The 22,473-nt window shown below is 40.5% G+C and overlaps 1 protein-coding gene and 1 long non-coding RNA gene across 8 annotated transcripts in view; one reads left to right on the top strand and one right to left on the bottom strand.

Annotated features, from left to right (window-relative positions):
* The window catches only part of LOC129761423 (uncharacterized), a 98,545-nt gene that overhangs the window by 24,523 nt on the left and 51,549 nt on the right, over positions 1–22,473 (bottom strand). For 2 of the 7 annotated variants that reach the window (XM_055759163.1, XM_055759168.1), the window contains one exon: positions 14,182–14,313. The exons of 4 other annotated variants lie outside the window; for them this stretch is intronic. The gene's annotated coding sequence lies outside the window, so the exon portion shown is untranslated. Of the gene's footprint in view, positions 1–14,181; positions 14,314–22,473 lie in introns of those variants that run through there. One more of the 7 variants, XM_055759188.1, reaches the window with a different exon arrangement.
* Positions 868–22,430, top strand: LOC129761587 (uncharacterized). The gene is made up of 4 exons (XR_008740457.1): positions 868–1,034; positions 1,110–1,201; positions 22,151–22,191; positions 22,245–22,430. It is a non-coding gene; the product is annotated as an uncharacterized LOC129761587 (long non-coding RNA).

Consider the following 22,473-nt stretch of genomic DNA (forward strand, 5'->3'; position numbering starts at 1 on the left):
GCTGCTGTGCTTCTTCTGTCTGAAGGTCCATCTTGTATGACCGGAGTCGAATTGCTAACATTGCCATTGTAAAACTCTTCAGGACTTATTAATTCCTCTTTCTTGTCGACAGCTACGTTTTTCTTCACATTCTTCTCACACTGCACCTTTTTGACGTAGAACTACGTCTTTCATTAAGGCCGATTACACATTATCCGGTTTCTGCCGGACCGGTTTGAAACCCAAATGGCAAATTTCGACCGTACCAACTTCTTAACGGCGCCGTTATGCAGCCGTCTACTGCGACTGCAATGTCCGGTGACCGGACAAGCATTATACGCGATGACAATAGTGTTGTGCCGACGTCTGGTGGAGACATCAGTTTGGGAAAGCAAATTATCCTCTATAAGATTATTAGACCTTAAGACAGTTTTAAGTTGCTCAATTTTTAATGAAAATTTTTACATCATGTTATTTGATTACTTTAAACACGTAGTACTGACCCTTACTTAACAATTTCTGTATAATTTTCTTGATATTTTCACAAAAACTCATCATTATAATATAAAACCATTATTAAACACAATTCTTGTTCAGGAGTTTTTCCCTACTTGCAAAAGAACGTTTACTTCATCACATAAATAACATATTTGTTAAGAAAAAGTTTATTTTCATCCATAATTCTTATTTTGTATATGAGTTTACTGCACCTGAAAATCCATTATCACTATCATTTCCCAAAAGCGGAGCACGGAGCTCCATGCCATCAACACGAATTGACAGTTGTTTGCCATGTCTGTTAGTATTAGTACAATTCAGGCAATTTTTCGTCCCATGTAATAGTATGTGTGCGCTATTGACGTTTGTTTATTGATTTTGAAACCAGTTGATAATTTGCAAGTGATATGGATGCTGAAATTATTATTTCACTTCTTCAGCAACTACCAGTGCTGTGGAACAAATTCTGTGATACAAGTTTCTGTTCAAAGAGAAGCAATGGTCGCAGGTGCACGATGTCATCATTGGGCATATTGCCACGGACTGTGTTATTAACGGTGAGTGGTATCTTTCGACAAGCAGATCGAGTTATTTAATTTTTTTTTTTTTTATTAATCCGTTTATTTTTACAGGCTCAGTTACATAAGTTTAATAGGAAACCGATTACTCGCGGTCGACTCGAGTTTAGAAGGGTGACACATTTTCATTAGGAAAAGGATGGGATGTAAGGAGATGTGTGTTTACACTCGCACTCACATTCACATTCACATTCTCATTCACACTGACACTTCACACTCAATTCTTAAAACTATCCTTACATCTAATATGTATTTACAATTTAACTTATTCTAATGTTAGTAGGAAGGGAACCTATAGCTCGCGAAGGACGAAAAGGAGGGGAAAAGGATGTATAAACAATCACACTCGAAGATCGATAGCTTTAAGGAAAACATATATTTGGGACATGTAATCAAGGTCTAACCGAGCCAACACATCTCTCACCGGCACATTGGACTGCTTTCCTCCAGCCCGAAGGGAGTTTTCTAAATTCGATCTGGCGACAAGATACAACTCGCACGACCAAACAACGTGTTCGATATCGTGGTAACCATGGCCACAACCGCAGAGATTGCTATCGGCAAGATTAAAACGAAAAAGCAGCGCGTCTAACGAACAGTGATTGGACATGAGTCGGGAGAAGGTGCGAATAAAGTCCCGACTCAATTCCAGACTTTTGAACCACGGATTGAGGCTAACCTTAGGGATAATTGAGTGGAGCCACCGGCCCAATTCATCTTCGTTCCATTTGCGTTGCCAGTTAACGATGGTATTTTTACGAACTAAAGAATAAAATTCATTGAAGGCGATTTGACGCTGATAAATTTCGCCTTCAATTGCACCTACCTTTGCTAATGAGTCAGCCCTCTCATTACCCGGAATTGAGCAATGTGAAGGGACCCAGACAAAGGTAATGACATAACAGCGTCTGGATAAAGCACTCAAAATTTCTCGTGTTCTCTCAAGGAAGTACGGCGAGTGCTTTTCCGGCCTCACTGAACGGATAGCTTCGACAGAGCTAAGACTATCCGTTACAATGTGATAGTGTTCAACAGGTCGTGAGGCGACGCTGTCCAGCGCCCAGTGTATTGCTGCCAATTCAGCAATATACACTGAGCAAGGATACTGAAGACTGTGTGAGGTGCTAAAAAATTTGTTGAACACTCCAAATCCTGTGGACTCATTCATAGAGGACCCATCAGTAAAGTACATATTATCACAATTGACACGCCCATACTTTGCTTCGAAAATCGTAGGAACGATCCCCGATCGATGATAATCTGGAATTCCATGGATATCCTGCATCATGGACAGATCAATATGCACAGAGGAATTGATGTAGTCAGGAAAACAAACACGGTTGGGAATATACGAAGAAGGATCAACCTGCATGGAGACGAATTCATGATATGAGCTCATGAATCCAGAATGAAAATTTAGCTCGATCAGCTGCTCAAAATTTCCGATCACCAATGGGTTCATAACCTTACACCGAATGAAGAACCGAAGAGATAATAAATTGAAGCGATCTTTTAGTGGGAGTAGGCCTGCCAAAACCTCGAGACTCATGGTATGCGTTGAGGGCATACATCCCAACGCGATACGGAGACAAAGATACTGAATTCGCTCGAGTTGAATGAGGTGTGTTTTGGCAGCCGATTGAAAACAGAAACTGCCATACTCCATCACTGAGAGAATAGTTGTTCGATACAACATTATAAGATCTTCTGGGTGGGCTCCCCACCAGGTGCCGGTAATTGTACGGAGAAAGTTTATTCTTTGTTGGCATTTTTTACTCAGATACCTAATATGGGCCCCCCAAGTACATTTGGAGTCGAACCAGACCCCAAGATACTTGAAAGACATAGCATGAGTGATCGGTTTACCCAAAAGTTGAAGCTTTGGTTTTGCTGGTCTATGCTTCCTAGAAAAAACCACCATCTCTGTTTTCTCCGTGGAGAATTCGATCCCTAGCCCAATGGCCCAGGTTGAAAAATTGTTCAAAGTATCTTGTAAGGGTCCTTGCAGTTCGGATTCGTTTGATCCTACGACAGACACCACTCCATCATCTGCAAGTTGTCTTAGGTTGCAATTTTGTGTAAGGCAATTGTCGATGTCGCTTACATAGAAGTTGTACAAAAGGGGGCTTAAACATGAGCCCTGGGGGAGTCCCATGTAGGAGACCCGACTTACTGCCGAATCTCCGTGAGAAAAGTTCAAATGCTTCTCACAAAGCAAGTTATATAACATATTATTCAATAGAGGCGGCAGACCCCGAGAGTGTAATTTATCTGACAGGACCTCTATTGAAACAGAATCAAAAGCCCCCTTTATGTCCAAGAATACTGAAGCCATTAGTTTTTTTTCGGCGTAAGCCAATTGAATTTCTGAAGAAAGCAACGCAAGACAATCATTCGTCCCCTTGCCCCTGCGGAACCCATATTGTGTATCTGAGAGTAGGCCATTCGTTTCAACCCATCGATCAAGGCGAAACAAGATCATTTTCTCCAACAATTTCCGTATACAAGACAGCATTGCTATTGGGCGGTACGAATTGAAGTCGGACGCGGGTTTTCCGGGTTTTTGAATAGCTATAACTCGTACTTGTCTCCAATCATCTGGAACAATATTATTCTCCAGAAATCGATTGAATAAATTCAACAAGCGATGTTTCGCCACATCAGGGAGGTTTTTCAGCAAGTTGAACTTAATTCGATCCGATCCCGGAGCAGAATTGTTACATGAAAGGAGAGCAAGAGAGAATTCTACCATCGAAAACTCGGAATCAAGATCGCACCTATCTTGTGGTATATCTCGAACAAATTTTTGCACAGGAGCTGAATCAGGACAAACCTTTCGTGCAAAATTAAAGATCCATCGATGTGAATATTCCTCGCTTTCATTGGATGAAGAGCGATTTCTCATGTTTCGAGCCACTTTCCATAATTTTTTCATTGACGTTTCTCGTGACAAACCTCCCACGAAATTTCGCCAATAAGCACGTTTTTTCCCTTTGATCAAATTTTTGAACTGATTCTCAAGGGCTAAATACGTTTGAAAATTTTCAGGAGTACCACGTTTCCGAAAAGCTTTAAATGCATTCGATTTTTCTACATAAATCTTGGAACATTGGCTATCCCACCATAGATTGGGAGGCCTTCGGAAAATGGTGGAACCTGGATTGGGTTTCGTTTGAGCGCGAACTGCGCTGTCATAGATCAAACGAGAAAGGAAGTTATACTCCTCCAATGGAGGTAAACCATCTCTGGAATTGATGGCTAGAGTAATCGCGTCCGCATATTTTTTCCAGTCAATGTGTCTTGTGAGGTCATATGCCATGTTTATAGATTCAGAAGAATTCGACCCAATGGTGATGGAAATTTTGATTGGCAAGTGATCACTACCGTTGGGGTCCTGGATTACATCCCACTTGCAATCTAACGATAGTGAATTCGAGCAAAGCGAGAGGTCAAGAGCACTTGGGTTAGCAGGAGGTTTAGGTACACGTGTTGTTTCCCCAGTATTCAAAACGGTCATATTGAAGCTGTTACAAAGGTTATATATCAACGATGAACGATTGTCGTCGTACTGTTCCCCCCAGGCAGTTCCGTGAGAGTTGAAGTCTCCCAAGATCAATCGTGGCTCAGGAAGGAGTGAGCACATGTCAACAAGTTGCTTGCGGCTAACCGCAGCTCTCGGAGGCCAATACAAGCTGACAATACAGAGGTCTTTGCCTCTGATGTTTGCATGACAAGCAACAGCTTCAATCCCTCCAATAGGTGGAAGGTCAATTCGAAAAAATGAGTGGCACTTATTGATCCCCAATAGCACCCCTCCGTATCTGTCATCACGGTCCAAGCGTACAATATTGAAATCATGGAAAGAGAGATCATCTCGCGAAGAAAGCCAAGTTTCGGACAGAGCAAAAACATCACAATTGAACTTATGAATTGAAAATTTGAATGTATCCAATTTAGGGATAAGACTACGACAATTCCACTGTAAAACAGTGATATCTCCGACCTCTCTATTTGAATTAGACATCAAGAGAGATAATCATTGCAAGGAGGGGCCATGTTTGCATCAATTGTTGCAAAATTGTCTTTAATACTGGAAGCATTGAAATGACAATGGTTCTGATGGAGTCGGAAACGTTAAAACACTTAAAGATTTGATCCAAAAGGTCAGACAACTTTATAAATCCCGATTGGGAAGTTGAGCTGGACGGAAAAATAGGGACAGTTGGGGTTTTTGATGTCCCCTCGAGTGCTGGGTCGTTCGAAGGTGAACTATTCCCACGGAAGCCAGGAGGAACCTGATTTTGCTTGTCCGCTGCACTCGTTTTTTTAGGCAAGCTAACAGGGGATATCACCGGAGGGACTTGTGATTGAATTTTGGGAGTGGTCACATTTTTGCGCCGGGGATTCCCTTGGGAAATAAACGGTGTACCCCCGTGAGCTGTGTCCGCTTCCATTTCGTCAACTGGCAACGTGGAAAAGATATTGTGTGAGGAGATTCGATGTTGTTGTTGTTGGGCCTGTGGAGAAGCGCCCTTTAAAATTTCCGCAAAAGTGCGTTTCGAGCGTTCCTTTAAAGAGCGCTTCTGTTTCTCCCAGCGACTCTTGTAATTTTCACAAGCTGAAAGCTCATGTGGGGTCCCCCCGCAATATGGACACTTATGCTCAGTCGCACTGCAGGATTTGCCCACATGTTGCTCTCCGCAAGTGGCACAGCGCTCCTTGTTGGCGCAGTAGTCTGCTGTGTGACCAACTGACTTGCATTTGTTGCAAGTCATGGGCTTTGGCACGAAGAGACGCAGCGGAAGCCTCAATTTGTCCACCATAACGTAGTCAGGGAGGGCGGAACCAGCAAAAGTTACTCGAAACGAGTCGGACGGCGTGAATTTTGTTTTTCCCTCTCCCTGGGACACTTTTCCTAATTGATGGCAGTCCAAAATTTTAACTTTCGTCAAAGGGAGCTTTTTAAATCTGCCATCTCCCTCTTTTATTAATGCGCTCGTCAGACCGGATAATGTGTAATCGCCCTAAGGGTGTCAAATCAGAAAACAGGTCACGTTTTTATGAAATAAAGTTAACGTTAATAACTATTTTTGCCGCGAACGGATTTTGGCGATTTACATACTAAATGAATCGGAAATTCCGTAAGATTTGTTTAGTATGCCATACATTAGAATCCCCTGGTTAGTAAATGGTTAAAATTACTGAAAACTTGAGGCGTTTCTATTTTCCCATGCATTTTTCTGTCCATTTGAGTGCTTTCCCGAACAGAGCTATCAATAACGAGCAACTTATCGACGACCAACGGAGGGGAAATCGTAGGATTTAAAGTCTCCGTGAACAAAGGAAAAGAAGAAGAATGAAGGGGAATACTTGCCTAGAGTATAAACAGTGGATTTCGCTGAGGCAAACTTTCATTCGGCATCGGACTGTTGAGTAATCCAGTTCACTTTGCTTTCGCTGCGCTTCGATCTAAGATTGGACCCCACCGGTGGTAATCCAACTTGGATATCGTCGTTTGTTTTTTCTGTTCGTTTTTCGCGTTATTCGTATCGTGTGTTTTTCTTTCCGCGCCATAAATTAGACGGTTCGCCTAGTGTGTGATGAGCAAGAAGAAGAGGAAGGCAGGCTCGAGCCCTGCAAAAAACGAACGCATTGCCAGGGGCAATACAATTTCAAGGTAAACGTCATCTAATGATGCACGCGGTGTTGGTGCAGTGAAAAGCGCTCGCACACCGGTGGTGAAGGCGGTCGCTCTTGACAAACTCATCAGCGAATTCGCATCGATGGGTGTTACAGCAGAGTACAAGCTGTGTGGCATAATTCAGTTTTTTCCCAAGCAGTTAACATTGTTTATTTTCCGTCTTCATAAAAGCTTCGTTGGTGCCTTTGAGAATGCATCAATGCATTTAAATGACGTTATGGCGAAGCAGACGTTAAGGTTGTGCACCAAAAAATTATTTGGGAATACCAAGCATCTTGAATGTCTTACTGGAATGTTATAAGTTATTTGGGTTCGCGTGCCAGTCTCAAAACTGCCTTCAACTAGGATTGCATTTGCGCTAATATTGATCATAATGAAGCATTGCTACTGTTTTCGAGGTTGTTATTAACAAAAAGAGTTTATTTCTCTTGTTTAGTCATCAAGAAAGTAAATGTTCTGGAATTTTGTATGTGATTAAGTTTTGCTTGCCAGTAGCAAAACTTCCTCCACTAAGGGTGACAGCTGCGCTTCTCTCGAGCATGAGAAAGTAATGCAACCCTTTTCGAGGCCAGTAATATTAACAGAAGCGTTTCTTTTGAGAATAGCGCAAAATGATGAGAAATGTTTTTATTGCTAGTAGTTTCAAGCCACCAATGTATGGCTCTGTATGCATGCTATGGTAAACGCTTGTTTGGCGCTTGGTTTACGCTTAGTTTGTACGAACGATATCTAGAGGTGCGATTCCTTTGAGGCAATACTAAATAACATGTAGCATGATATTTGATACTTGCAAGTGTTGTCATTGTTGTTGTTTACATGCGGTGCCAAAGATATATTGATGTAGTTATGAGATATGGAATAATGGTTCTGGTGCAACATGTATATAATCGACTGTAGCCGAGTCTATGTCAATTTCGAAAAAGGCCACCGGAATAGCCTTCGAGGTAAATTTTCAATGCATTGACATGAAATAAATTGCGACATACGATTGTTTTGCGAGGGCAAGAATGAATCATCAATCAATTATCGTCAACTGATTCTACAATGAAAAAATTATTTCAGAGATTATTCTACTAAGCAGTTGTTTCTAAAATTTCACAGCATTATAGAATAATATCCGAAGGTATAAACAAGCGACTTATATAAAATAACAGCGTAGTTCTACGTCAACAATGCGGTCGTATCTTGGACACAACCTCCTATAATTTTTTTGTTCTCTGGACTAGGATTGGGCGATCTTCATAAAAAGATCGATCCTATCGAATCGATTTTCCAAACGGCGTGGGGATCGATCCACTGATAAAATCGGTACCACAGAATCGATCTTTGTCGAATTGATTTTTGAAAAATTAAAAGCTTTTTTTTATTTATCTGTTTATTCTCTATGAATGCTGTCGTTTCTTTGAACAGGGAATACAAATTTCATATTTCTATTCAAATATCAAAAGAATTTTGTTTTGTTTCTCAGCATGTGGCCCACAGTGCATTCAACTTGTGCCATCAGGTAATCGTTTTGTTCGAAAAGTTAATTGAAAAAGTATTATTAGAATTTAATCAACCGTCCAGAACTCAGCTGACAATGATCCCATTAAAGCCAATCGTGCCATATATCTGTTATTTAGTCGGAGCCGATTCTTGATTTTGGCGCCAGGAAAACAACCTTTCACCTGTAATTGATGTCAACATCAGATTCAGTGATCCTATGCGCAATCGGTTACAATTCATCCCCTCAGTAGCTACTGCTAGTTCTGTCTCTATTAGCATTTGTACAAAAGTAAATCGTAGGAGAAGCAATTCAAATGTTGACGTTATGTTTGAAAAAATGTTTAAAAATCGATGTGTACTGAAAAACAAATCTACAAAAAGATCGAAAGCAAAACAATCGTATTTCTCGATTTTCTTGAGCACAAAAGATCGATCCAAAAAATCGGAAATCGGAATGGAAAAGATCGATCTTCTAAGAATCGATCCGAGATCGCCCAATCCTACTCTGGACCCTTCTCTGCTTAGCTGTTCCAATACCTGCTGCAACTTCTTGCGCTCGGCATCTCGCTTGTGGTTGAATTCCGCTTGCGCCTTAATTTTCATTTCCAGGATCTTCTTCTCAGTGTACCATTGCATCTCAAGCTTCTCCTTTTCCAGCTCTAGCTGCATTTGGGCATACTTTAATTTCTGCGTCTGTCGTTTCTTCATACGTTCCCTCTCTAGAATTTTATTTAATAAAACTATTTTTTCATGTAACAAACTTTTACTCACATGAGTAGTTCACGCTATGTTATCACTCCCTTTTCTTCGATCAGCTAAATTTCGGCCTACTGTTTTCCTGTTTTCTACATTTAGTTCCATTTCATCATAACAATCTCAAATTATCAATTCAAATCATATTTACCTAAATTAACAATGTTTAAGATTTGAATTTAGTGCACAATCCTAACTTTTTTGTATGCTCATCAACTTTTTACTTTGTTTTTGTTTGTATTTTATTGTCGATGACGTTTTGGTGCGCCGGTTCTCTCGCCCACCGCTGGGGAGCGCTTATATCATTTGACAGTGTTTCCAGCGGTGCTGCAACATGCAATGTGGTACATATGAGGTGGAGCTGTAGGCAGAGTATATTTGTATCGGTAAACAAAATATGGTGTTGTCATTATTTGCATTCAATATGGAATATATATTGAAGAGACGGAACAATATTTAAATAACTTACAATTTGATGATGTCATGAGCCAAAATACTCATGGAATCGCAAAAACGTCCAGAGAACAGTCGTATTCTTAGTCCTCAAAAATAGCAGAATTTTCAATGAAATGTTGCTACATACAATTACACAATTTTTCTCAAATCACATACACCGGTACTGGGAGCCTTCAAAATATCATCACATCATCGCGAAAATAACGAAAATTTGTTCGTTTCTATGAAGATGAGGGAGTGAAAATGACACACAAAAATATCACTTCTATTCATCTTTTCAGACATCATTTCACAAATATCCACTACATACTGTCACATTATGCGCATATTCAGTGGGAACTCCACGAAAAGATATGTTTTAACTGATAAAGAACTTGCCGAAAAAAGCGTTTTCATATGGATGTGGAAGACAATTGAATGTAAACACAAATACCGACGTCACAATGTGAAAAGTAGCTATGGCAGCACATGCCATCAGGCACACCACGCTCGAAAATTCAACCATCTGCTTTACCTAATAATCATTCTTATAGAGTCGTACGAATTGTATGCAATAGTGAAAGCAAACAACCACATTGAGTTGTATTGGTGTGATTACATAACATTCCCCTTGCTTACCTTTGCGTTACAAGTTTTACCGGTAATACCGTTAATACCCTCAGAGGGGTTCGAAAGCAAACTATTTAAATCGTTATTAATAGCGATAGCTTCTTGAAATTTCTCGATTGGTCTGCGGTTGATGCATGATTAAAGTGACCAGATGGTCAGAGGTCTAACGCGGGACACAAAAACAAAACGTTATGTGAACATAAACCATAGTTTAGCGAGTCTAAACTGATCAGTATTATTTCTTTCTGAGTATCGGCATTCAGTTACGATTTTTCGGTGGTTTAGATTTTGTTTACGCCCGAAAATCACTCGCTCAATCAGAGCATTTACGCCTGGCAAGCACGATTCGAATTCTACAATTTTCGTCAACTTACCGAATGGAATTTTTCATCGATTTTAATGTTAACGTATGCATTCAAAAAAAAAAGGAATAATTTCGGATGGTGATGAAAGATAATTTATAGGAACAAATTTTCTTTAAATCTTACGTTTATTAAGTCTGCAATAAAAATGATTCAATGATGTTGATTCGCAGCAGCAGCACTGTTAAGCAACTTGATGATTTTTCCATACAAGTTCCGGCCAACTTCCGTAAGACCGCACAGCGCCTCATTTACGATACTTCATCAAACAACTCTGCCTCTTCCTGTCGAGTATACACTAGTTCTTCCGGCTTATTTATAACGTTAAGCCCTGACTGAAAGTGGGGACCAAAGATATTTTTTTTGTCTGACTCACGTTGGTCCCTGCATGGTCCCTTTTAGAAAAATCATTTTCAAGTTGACAATCTCTAAACAAAAAGCCTAATGTCGGTGCGATGAAACCAGCTCAACGTATTAATCTTTGGATGCATTAGAAGCGCTCTTGAACAGCCTGCCAAATAAAAGTTTTTTTGAGATTCATCCATTTAAGAAAATCAACATGATCAAATTGTGATATTGAAATATATTGATATCGCGGGACATTTTCGATTCTTTTGCCAAATGCGGGACGTTTCGCGGGAAGGAATCTTACGCGGGACATTTTGTTGAAATGCGGAACTGTCCCGCGTAACGCGGGATGTCTGGTCAGTTTATTTATTTATTTATTCTTAGTCTTCGGTGTTAAATCGTACAGACTGTGAATTAAACTAAACTAAATTTCTAATTCTGTTAACGAACACATCCTTGCTGATACAGAAATCAAAATTGTCATAAACTGCGTTAAAAGCACGAATACATGCACTAAAAGGATTGTTGAACCCGTAGTTTGTTCTGTTATCTGGTAGTCGAAGAGCGTTGTGATGTCGAAGAGTGCGAGACGGGACGTTTATGTAGATACTCTGAAGTAATGCCGGGCAATCCATACGATTTGTGAGAATGTCGAAGATAAACACTCGCTGCAGCTTCAGGCGTCTGGCTCAAAATGTCTCCAAACCAATCAGTAGGCAGCGTGATGTGTACGGTGGCAATTCGGTAGGGTTAGCCCAGGGAAGCTGACGAAGAGCGAATCGGATGAAATGCTTCTGTACTCGTTCAAGTTTCAGACCATGTGAGACGTGATAAGGTGCCCAAACTGGCGCTGCATATTCCATAACACTGCCTACTACGGAGCAGTATAGTGATTTAAGAGCATATACATCAGTGATGAATGCTGTGTGGCGACGGATGAATCCCAGTGCAGAGAATGCCTTGGCTGCAGTTGACACAACATGCTCACTGAATCTCAGCTTACTGTCCACGGTCACACCTAGGTCACGTATGGAATTAACCCGCTCAAGAGCGGTCGAATTAATATGGTAACTGAATTTAATAGCGGTTTTACAGCGGGTAAAAGAGATAACTTTGCATTTTTTGATATTTACAGTCATACCATTTGCATCGCACCACAACAAAAGTTGATCTATATCAGTTTGCAAAGCTTCACAATCCAGGACGGATGCAATCACCCGGAATATTTTCAGGTCGTCGGCAAAGAATAATTTTTTCGATGACAAACGGTGGGCGAGATCGTTTATGTATAGAACGAAGATAAGAGGCCCGAGTACGCTTCCTTGAGGAACTCCAGATGTAATGTTAAACGATGCCGAGACTTCGTGATCAACTTGTACGAAAGCTATCCGCCCGGTAAGATATGACTTCAGCCAATCAACTATCCAATTTGGGAAGCCTAAATCTGAAAGTTTGTCGACAACGAGGATGTGAGGAACCACGTCGAAAGCCTTTGAGAAGTCCACGTAGATCGAATCTACTTGGCAACGGGATTCTACTGCAGGAAACAATGTGTTACTGTATTCCATCAGATTGGTCGTCGTTGAACGACGCTCGACTAAACCATGCTGGAATTCGCTGATTAAAGGCTTGGCAGCATTATTCAGAAAACGATGGACGACTGTTTCGAAAACTTTGCCCAGACAGCAAAGTATCGATATTCCAGGGTAGTTTTCGACGTGATTCATGCTTCCTGCTTTATGGATTGGGACCATTTTAGCACTTTTCCACATTGACGGAAACGTACGCTCGGCTAATGAACGATTGAAAATTAACGTTATAGGTGAAACCAGTTCGGCTGCGCATCCCTTGACGATGAATGGCGTCAATCCATCCACACCAGGTCCTTTGGAAACATCCAGATCGTTCAGCGCTTCGAAAACGTCTCTAGTAGTAAAACGGAAATGAGGAAGATACACATCATACGAAGGTGTGAGACGGAATGTTTCCGTATTCGATGCTGGAGATGTGGATCGGAAAACAGTTTGAAAAAATTCAGCAAACAGGTTGGCGGCTTCTTTGGCTGTGCTTGCTCGGCGTCCTTTATATTCCACATTGCATGGAATGCGTTTCGATGATTTTTGAGCTCTAACAAAAGCCCAAAAAGATGAAGGATTCAACTTCAAATCAGATTGGAGCTTATCTACGTACGCTGCATATGTTGTCTTAAGCAGAACATTATATTCACTTTCAATGTGTCGTAGGATGTTGCTGTTTTCTTCAGATCTGGCACTAAAGAATCGATTGCGGGCTTTACGAAGCTTGTTGCGCAAGTGACGGAGCTCGGGCGTCCACCAAGGTTTACGGGTAACAATGAATGTGCCAGTGTGGCGACGTGGAACTAGCTTATCGAAAACGTTATGTAGCGTAGCATAGAAAGCAGCCACAGTTTCATCCAGTGGAGTACAGCTCAAGCGTTGTGCCCAGTCAATTACCGAAAGTTCATTTTTCAACGAGCTAATATCACATCTTTTGAAGTCGAAATACGTGGCTTCCGCCGGAGCGTGGCTGAAACATGGCACAGTTAATTGAGTGTCCAGCCTCAGAATGAACGGTTTATGATGTTCATCTAATTTTAGGAGTGGAATTGGAGGGCTAAAATGTTCGACGTAATCAGGAATGTTGACATACGCTAGGTCGAGAATTCTACCATTCACGTTCCGGAGTCCGTTCATCTGAACAAGTCCAATAGCGGACATTGCTTCGGTCAGCATTATCTCCTGCTCTGTTGATGCGTTCACGGGTAGATAACCGATTATATCTTCGTCAAATTTCCATCGAAGGTCTGGTAAGTTGTAGTCGCCTAATGCTAAAACAATGTCAGCGTTAGTTGAGTTGTCGCATACGTCCTGGATTGCATTAGTGTGCGCAATATATTTGCTTGCATTAGACGACGGTCTGAGGTAGATTCCGACAACATAAAGTGAACGGTTTGCTAATTTGATGCGAATACTAGTTTGTTCAAGCTGATCGCAATTATCCACAGGGATTGCACTGCATTGATGGGAAATCTTGACGGCAATGAGCACTCCGCCACCTCTTGATAGTTCACTTGTAGAATCACTTCGATCGCATCTGAAGATATGATAGTCGGATGACAGTTCGCTATCAACGATGTCAGGTCGAAGCCATGTTTCTGTCAGCACAAGAATGTCATAATCGCAGCTGGAAAGCATCAGTCGAAGCTCGTTCGTTTTGGTACGCAGTCCCCTGACATTTTGGTAATACACCGACAGAAAGCGATTGGTTGACGTCGTGTTTGTGTTGAACATTAGAGCCGAATCAATTGAAGATGCGCCATTCGTTTCAACATGTCCAGGGCAACTGAAATCCGAAAAAACTTCAGGCCGAAGAATGGAGGAACAATTCAAATACTTGCCTGCGAGTGGATTGAGGAAAACCCTTTCCCTTTCCACGAATATGTATGATACATGATACGTCGGCTGGCTAACCTCTGTCAGTTTCACTTTCACTGTCGTGTTGAACGCACATGTAAAATCGTTTGCTAGTGAATGAACCCAAGGGGTAGAATATTATTTCGCACACATTTGGGCAGTTAACTAGAGTTCCCGTGATAATTTTTTATATCACGGAAAAAATATTTCGGATGTACGGAGGATTGAATAAGCTTGTCTTGGCGATTTGAGTGTCGATCTTCAAAAAAAGACTTCAAACGAAAAATATTATTTGGTATATTTTTGAATAGAACGCAACACAATTCCAAGAGAATCAAAATATCCATTCCTCAATTTATTGTGAATTGATTTAGATGCAACATTAAACGAATGATTACTATGCCAATGATAGTCCTACGATAACCTTGCAGTTATATCACAGATATAACCCACTCCTAGTTTTGGGTGGGAAAAGCCAGGGGTTAGACATCAATTGAATATAGACTACCCAAAATCAAAATCGATATGGCGTAAAAATAAAGAAAAATGCGCTATTTTATTTCTAACTGCATGAACGATTTTCATATTTCGGTTTCACATGTTTCACATGTTCACATTTAACATGGAGTTTAAAGTTATCCACTATTCGACTATATAACCGGACCGAGTTGTAAACAACAGTAATTTACAGAACCAAAATGTCAGTGAACCGCAGCAATATTGGATACACTGGCAATATGAGGGATTTGACGTTTTAGTCATACCCCTGGGAAAATCTGCACATTTGAAGAACGACATCCTTCAACAACTGGAAGGTCAGGGTTTAGTTTACATGAAGTCCCGTTCGCAGCCTATCGACCGCAGGATCAAATAAAGGAGTTCAGTTTTTGTTGAAAAAGCAAAACATAAAAGTCGTGTCCATAGGGTTTTTAGGCAACGGGTGTCACCCGGTCACGCTACGCAACTGGGCAGGGGTATAATCAATGTCCACGGTGGGGAAGGGGGGAGTCTAAAATCGTGCTTTTTCTGTCCACCTTCTATGTGGACAGCCCTCAAAACTGACAGCGGAGACATGTTTTTTTTTGGTTGAATCGTACTCCATTTGACCGTGGTGATTGTTACGTAGACGTAGTTATTCTATAACAATACAAAGATCGTTAATTGAGGGCCCTGATTCTAACTTATTGGAAGCTGTCGTATATGTTTCCAGTAAAAAACAGGAAGTGGGTTATATCTATGGTATAACCGCAAGGGTGACGTAGGACTATCGTTGATTTAGAGATCATTTGTTTGAAGTTGAATCAAAATCCATTCTGAATGAATGAATAAATGAATATTTGGGGGACTTCGAAAACGAGAGCGTTACGTTGGAGGCACAAGGTTTTATGCATCCAATATAGGATACGAAAAACCTTGTTCTGAAGAATAATCTTCAGAAGCTTTCCTGCTAACTGCACTTGGTTGACAAATCACAAAACCAAATGTATTATATGGATATTTTAGGGATAGAAAACATTAAAATAAATGAACGCTTGAATGTAATTTTCAATTCCAAGGGGAACTGGCAGATTATTTTCCAGCAACGATTAGATATTTCCACATTTTCCTCGATACTGGAAGCCCACCAGTGGTTAATACTTACTCGATAACTACCTGTTAATAGCACTTGATTGAAAAATATTTGGTCACAGTGTTACATGGATAGAAAACATTAAAATAAACTCTTTTTTTTTCCAAAATATATATTTTTATCAAGGCTCATATGGCGTTAGCCTCACGGGGCCGGGAGTTCAATACTTTGACAATTTTTCTTATTATCTATGTTAGTAATATGTAACCGATTACTCGCGGTTGGCTCGAGGTTAGTATTACAAGTGTTTTCGTAATTCGGATGTTGCTGGCTCCAATGCTCTGTACGTGTGCCCGACACGGGATACTTCCTATTGGGATGCAGCTGACCCTTAATCAGCAACGCCCCCTAGTCTGTACCTGTACGTGTAAACTCTTTCACGTGAATGTATTTTTAAATTCCCAGAGGAACTGGCAGATTATTTTCCAGCAATGATTAGATCTTTCCGGAACTTTCTCGATGCTGAATGGCATCCAAACGGAAAGAATTCTGCGCGTGTATGTGTCGATCCTTCGCCGTCCACCTCCTCCAGCACGTTAGGCAACGATGTTGTCTTGTCGATGTCCACACGAAAAATGAATGCGTCTCACCACCAGAATAGATCTTTCCGGAACTTTCTCGATGGTGAATGGTATCCAAACGGAAAGAATTCTGCGCGTGTATGTGTCTCCTCCAGCACGTTAGGCAACGATGTTGTCTTGTCGATGTCCTCACGAAAAATGAATGCGTATCAAGGTAAGGTATTGTATTATAGAGACTTTAAACTTTTGCAGTTCATTCGTCTCTAAAATAGAATGCGTATTACCACCAGAATAACGCTTAAGTATGATTTTTGTGTGTGACTGAATCGAGAGAAGGTGTGGTTTACGATGGCAATTTGGAAGGCAAACTAGAGGGGAATGAACTCTCTGAGTTCGAAGCTTTCGGCGACTGAGCAATAATCGATTGCGTGCGCATACAATATTGGATACGGAAATATCCTACTGATGGGGAAGAATAATCTTCAGAAGCTTTCCTGCTAATTACACTTGGTTGAAAAATTACAAAATCAAATGTATTTGATCGCTGTGTTACATAGTTAGAAAACATTAAAATAAACCTTGTTCTGAAGAATAATCTTCAGAAGCTTTCCTGCTAACTACACTTGGTTGACAAATCACAAAACCAAATGTATTATATGGATATTTTAGGGATAGAAAACATTAAAATAAATGAACGCTTGAATGTAATTTTCAATTCCAAGGGGAACTGGCAGATTATTTTCCAGCAACGATTAGATATTTCCACATTTTCCTCGATACTGGAAGCCCACCAGTGGTTAATACTTACTCGATAACTACCTGTTAATAGCACTTGATTGAAAAATATTTGGCCACAGTGTTACATGGATAGAAAACATTAAAATAAACTCTTTCACATGAATGTATTTTTAAATTCTCAGAGGAACTGGCAGATTATTTTCCAGAAATGATTAGGAACTTTCTCGATGCTGAATGGCATCCAAACGGAAAGGATTCCGCGCGTGTATGTGTGTGTGTAGCGATGTCTTCCCGGGAAACCGTTTGTGGCATCACTCTCCTCCTGATGGATTCCCTTCTGACCTAAGGTGCACAAACAGGCTCTTGGTGACAACGTTCATCCGCGCTTTCATGATACGAAGAGCTTCACCACAACAGCGACAACATGCTCCAATCGCTGTTCAATTAGAACTGAGTGGATTTCCGAGCGGCGCTCGCTTATATACCGGTGATTATATTGGTGATTTCAATAGCCTGTTTCGAGAACAATTTTAAGGCTATTGAAACAAGTTTTTGGATCAAAAAGTAACAAGTATATAACGCGTAGACATTTTATGTTTCGAATGAAGTGTTTATCATACCATTTCGTTCAGTTGTTCAGGAGCTATTAACGCTCAAAATCTCGGTCTCCGGCGTAACGCTTTCGGTTTCGAAACATTGATTGTACACCTCGGTATAGAAATGAAAAAAGGTAGCATTCTGAACGTCAATAACTATGGCGGCATCACAGCGCATTGTGCTTTGGCAAAACTGTTTGAGCTCGTTTTTATGCAACCCATAAATCCTCTCTACAAGTCGTACCAGCACGTGATTTACGACGGGTTGCTCCACTACCACAAATTTCTGTCCCTCACTTCTTACATTACCGACAGTTTGTTGAAAAACGCTCAAACGGACAAACCGATTTGACTGCAGCCTTCGATTGAACCACCGTATAGCTATCACCAAATCGGACAGGCTTGGGAATAATGACAACCTTCTGCAATGCTTTCAATCTTGCCTCACTGGCCGTCAACTATTCATCGTTATTGGTGATTGCCAATTTTGTTTTGGCGTAGGACTACTTTCTATACCGGGGTGTAAAATCAAAGTTTCGAAAACGAAAGCGTCCACTCAGTTATAATTGAACAGCGATTGGAGCATGTTGTCGCTGTTGTGGTGAAGCTCTTCGTTTATCATGAAAGCGCGGATGAACGTTGTCACCAAGAGCCTGTTTGTGCACCTTAGGCCAGAAGGGAATCCATCAGGAGGAGAGTGATGCCACAAACGGTTCCCCGGGAAGAGATCGGAGCAGCCGCCACACACACATACACGCGCGGAACTCTTCGTTTGGATGCCATTCAGTATCGAGAATATTCCGGAAAGATTCAATCTATGCTGAAAAACAATCTTCCAGTTCCCCTGGGAACTGAAAAATACATTCATGCGAAAGAGTTTATTTTAATGTTTTCTATCTGCGACCAATTAATTTTCAATCAAGTGCTTTTAACAGGTGTTTATCGAGATAGCATTAACCACTGGTGGGCTTCGAGTATCGAGGAAAATCTGGAAAGAACTAATAGTTGCTGAAAAATAATCTGCTAGTTCCCCTGGGAATTGAAAAATACATTCATGTGAAAGAGTTTATTTTACTGTTTTCTATCTGCGACCAAATATTTTTCAATCAAGTGCTTTCAACAGGTGGTTATCGAGTTAGCATTAACCACTGTTGGGCTTCGAGTATCGAGGAAAATCTGGAAAGAACTATTCGTTGCTGAAAAATACTCTGCCAGTTCCCCTGGGAATTGAAAAATACATTGATGCGAAAGAGTTTATTCTAATGTTTTCTATCCATATAACACTGCAACCAAATACATTTGGCTTTGTGATTTTTCGATCAATCGCAATTAACAGGAAAGCTTCTGAAAATTATTCTTCCCCATCAGTAGAAAATTTTCGTATCCAATATTGTATGCGCGCGCAACGGAAAATGTTTTGCATCGCGAAAATTATATAATTTTCAATCGATTATTGCTCAGTCACCGAAAGTTTCAAACTCGGAGAGTTCATTCCCCTCTAGTTTGCCTTTCAAATTGCCATCGTAAATCACACATTCTCTCGATTCAATCACGCACAAAAAGCATACTTAAGCGATATTCTGGTGGTGAAATGCATTCATTTTTCGTGAGGACATCGACAAGACAACATCGTAATTGAACGAGCTGGACGGCGAAGGATCGAGGGATTCATTACCTGGCCTGACCTTACCTGAAAGACATGCAGTTTGTTTGGAGGGAGGGCAGAAAAGCCGAGCCATCAGAAGAAGAGAAGGTGTCCAAGAGAGTATCAGCATCGAAAAACTGTTCCCCGGAAAGACATCGAAGCAGCCGAAACACGCACACATACACGCGCGGAATTTTTTCGTTTGGATGCCATTCAGCATCGAGAAAATTCCGGAATAATCGCTGCTGAAAAATAATCTGCCAGTTCCCTGGGAACTGAAAAATACATTCATGCGAAAGAGTTCATTTTAATGTTTTCTATCCATGTAACACTGCGACCAAATATTTTCCAATCAAGTATTATTAACTGGTGGTTATCGAGTTAGCATTAACCACCACAGAATCGAAGAGAATCCGGAAAGATGTCGTTGCTGCAAAATAATCGGCCAGTTCTCCTTGAAATTTAAAATTACATGCAAGCGAAAGAGTTTATTTTAATGTTTTCTATCCATATAATACTGCGACCAAATACATTTAGTTCCGTGATTTTTCAATCAAGTGCAATTAGCAGGAAAGCTTCTGAAGATTATTCTTCCCCATCAGTAGGATATTTTCGTATCCAATATTGGAAGCATGAAACCTTGAACCTCCAACGTAACCCCAACGTTGACGAACATCTTCTACCTTAAATCTTGCTGTTTTATAGTATGGTTTAACAGTTTGGACTCCTAAGTACAAAGTGCATCCGTGGCCGAGTGGTTAGCGTCTCACATTATCATGCCGGGTGTTCGGGTTCGATTCCCGTTCTGGCCGGGGGATTTTTCGTCAGAGAAATTTCCTCCGACTTGCACTGTGGTCACTCATATTCTAGAGCTTGCCCCTCGGAATACATTCAAGGCGTGTTATTTGGCTTAAGAAATCTCAACTAAGTATTAATAAATGGCGCTAGTTAATACATACGTTGAGACGGCAAAAGTTCCACAGGGAACGTTAACGCCATTCAAGAAGAAGAAGAACTCCTAAGTACAACAACGTTGTCGGAATATTTTATTTGAGCTTTGAGCACCCTACCGAAAACCGTTATTATCATTCTAAAGAAACGTTTGACAAGAAATATTTAAAGACTCAAATAGATATGCAAAATCAGATACATAAAACTAAAACTGTGGTTCGCTTGGCATAATCTTCTATCATATGGACGGTGTCAAATCAGAGGGGACCAAGGCGCAAAACTAAAAATTTTAAGTTATTGATTGTATTAGGATAAACATTTTCTAAGCTACATACCACATTTATCAGATTTGTAATCACGCGTGGGGCAGAAATAACGTAGCGAAATTTAATTTTTTAATTTTATTTTACAATCATCAACAGGCTTAACATGTTTGCCCTAATGACTGATAATTAATTATAAAATAATAAAACTATATAACTAAATATTAAACCTATAACAATTTAACTACTTAAGAACAATAGAATAGAGCGCTTTGAGGGACGAACGGGAAAGGTGATAATCGAAACACGAACTACAAAGATTGAACACAAAACACATACTGGTTACGGGTTCATTGTAGCCGTAATTTGTTCGAGATGGTGGAAGGTTCAAGTAGTTACGGGTGCACAAATTGCGACGACTAATGTTAAAATTAATTAAGTAGAGCGATTCGGGACAATCGATATTCGATAAAATTATATCCGCGATCCTCGTAGCTGATTCAGGCAGATTCAATGGGTCACTCTATGGCAGAATTCGCGAAGCAAATCGAACAAACTTGCGCTGAATCAACTTAATACGCTGTACACTATTTTGGTTATATGGAAATTGTTTTGAATGCTCAACGAAAACCCCTTATAGCACCAAACTTTACGTTCGTTTTTCTCAAAATCATAAAAATTTCACATGGTCCAATCTGGCTTAACACCGACCATATTGAACATTGGGTGACCGGAATAAATCGCCACAGTAAACAACTGCAACAGAAACAACCGCTTAGAAAAAGTGTAGTAGGCTAGAAATATTTGGCGCGGGAAAAACATCATGTGCCTCACATTTCTATTATAAATTTATTCTCTTGTTCTCGTTTTTCGAAATTTATTCTGAGGACAATGTAATGGGGACGAAGTCCCCATTTGGCGAGGATAAGGAATCGAGGCGGCCCATGCCGCCAAGATGACGCAATCCGAGTCCACCGCCGACCCGCCGTCGGAAGCGGCGGTGTCTCGCACGCAAACCTGGGATCCACTGATTGCCCGGTTAGTTTGAAACATAGGATACGATCCTTTAGCAATGTCCGACCGAGCTCTAGCGAGCGTCGGACGGTATACGTCTGCCCGGGGCGTTACGTTTGCCTGGGGCGATACGTTTGCCCGGTTAATTCTTGTTTTGAAATACAATACCGCGCCACAATATTTATAGCCTACTACACATTTTATAAGCGGTGGTTTCTGTTGCAGTCGTTTTCTGTGGCGATTTATTCCGGGAACCTGAACATTGCTATTCCTTCTATTTACACAACCCTCTTTCTTCCACAACTATTGTATATGTAATGTGTTGCTATGGATACGTCTATTTCGAATATCTATCACTAGAGTTCATATAAACAAGATGCAGAGAACAGAGCAGCCTTTTTCAAATGCAATTATCGGAAATCTAGTTAATTCGCACGAATTCAAATTCAATCATGTAGCCAAATATCGAGGTATCAATTTTAAATAAAGAATTTTTATTTGGACGATAATCAAGTATATGTTTCAGAAGAACGATATTTTGCAAGCGTTTGGGTGCAGCTCCTTCTCTTCCTAAATGTGTATTTCACAGGAATTTGGTTGACATCGAACATCATCATACTCTACCTTCAGGTAAAAAACTTTATTGTATATCATGATCTATGTTTTTCAAAGTTCTTTTGTAGTACTTCAACTTATCAGTGGTATGCCGTGTGTTATCAATATTGTCTCTAATAATATCAGCCCCAGTAGACTGTCTACGATTATATCTGGGTTATTCTGGCAACCTTCTCGATAAGGTAAATGGTAGCTAAAGTTCTGATTAACTACAAAGTTTCATCGTTCCTATTTATTACTTTAGGTACCGGATTTTGCAGCATTTTGGATTCTATCAGTGTTTATTCAATTTCCATT

Source organism: Toxorhynchites rutilus, chromosome 1 (assembly GCF_029784135.1).
Source record: "Toxorhynchites rutilus septentrionalis strain SRP chromosome 1, ASM2978413v1, whole genome shotgun sequence".
Taxonomy (NCBI): Eukaryota; Metazoa; Arthropoda; class Insecta; order Diptera; family Culicidae; genus Toxorhynchites; species Toxorhynchites rutilus.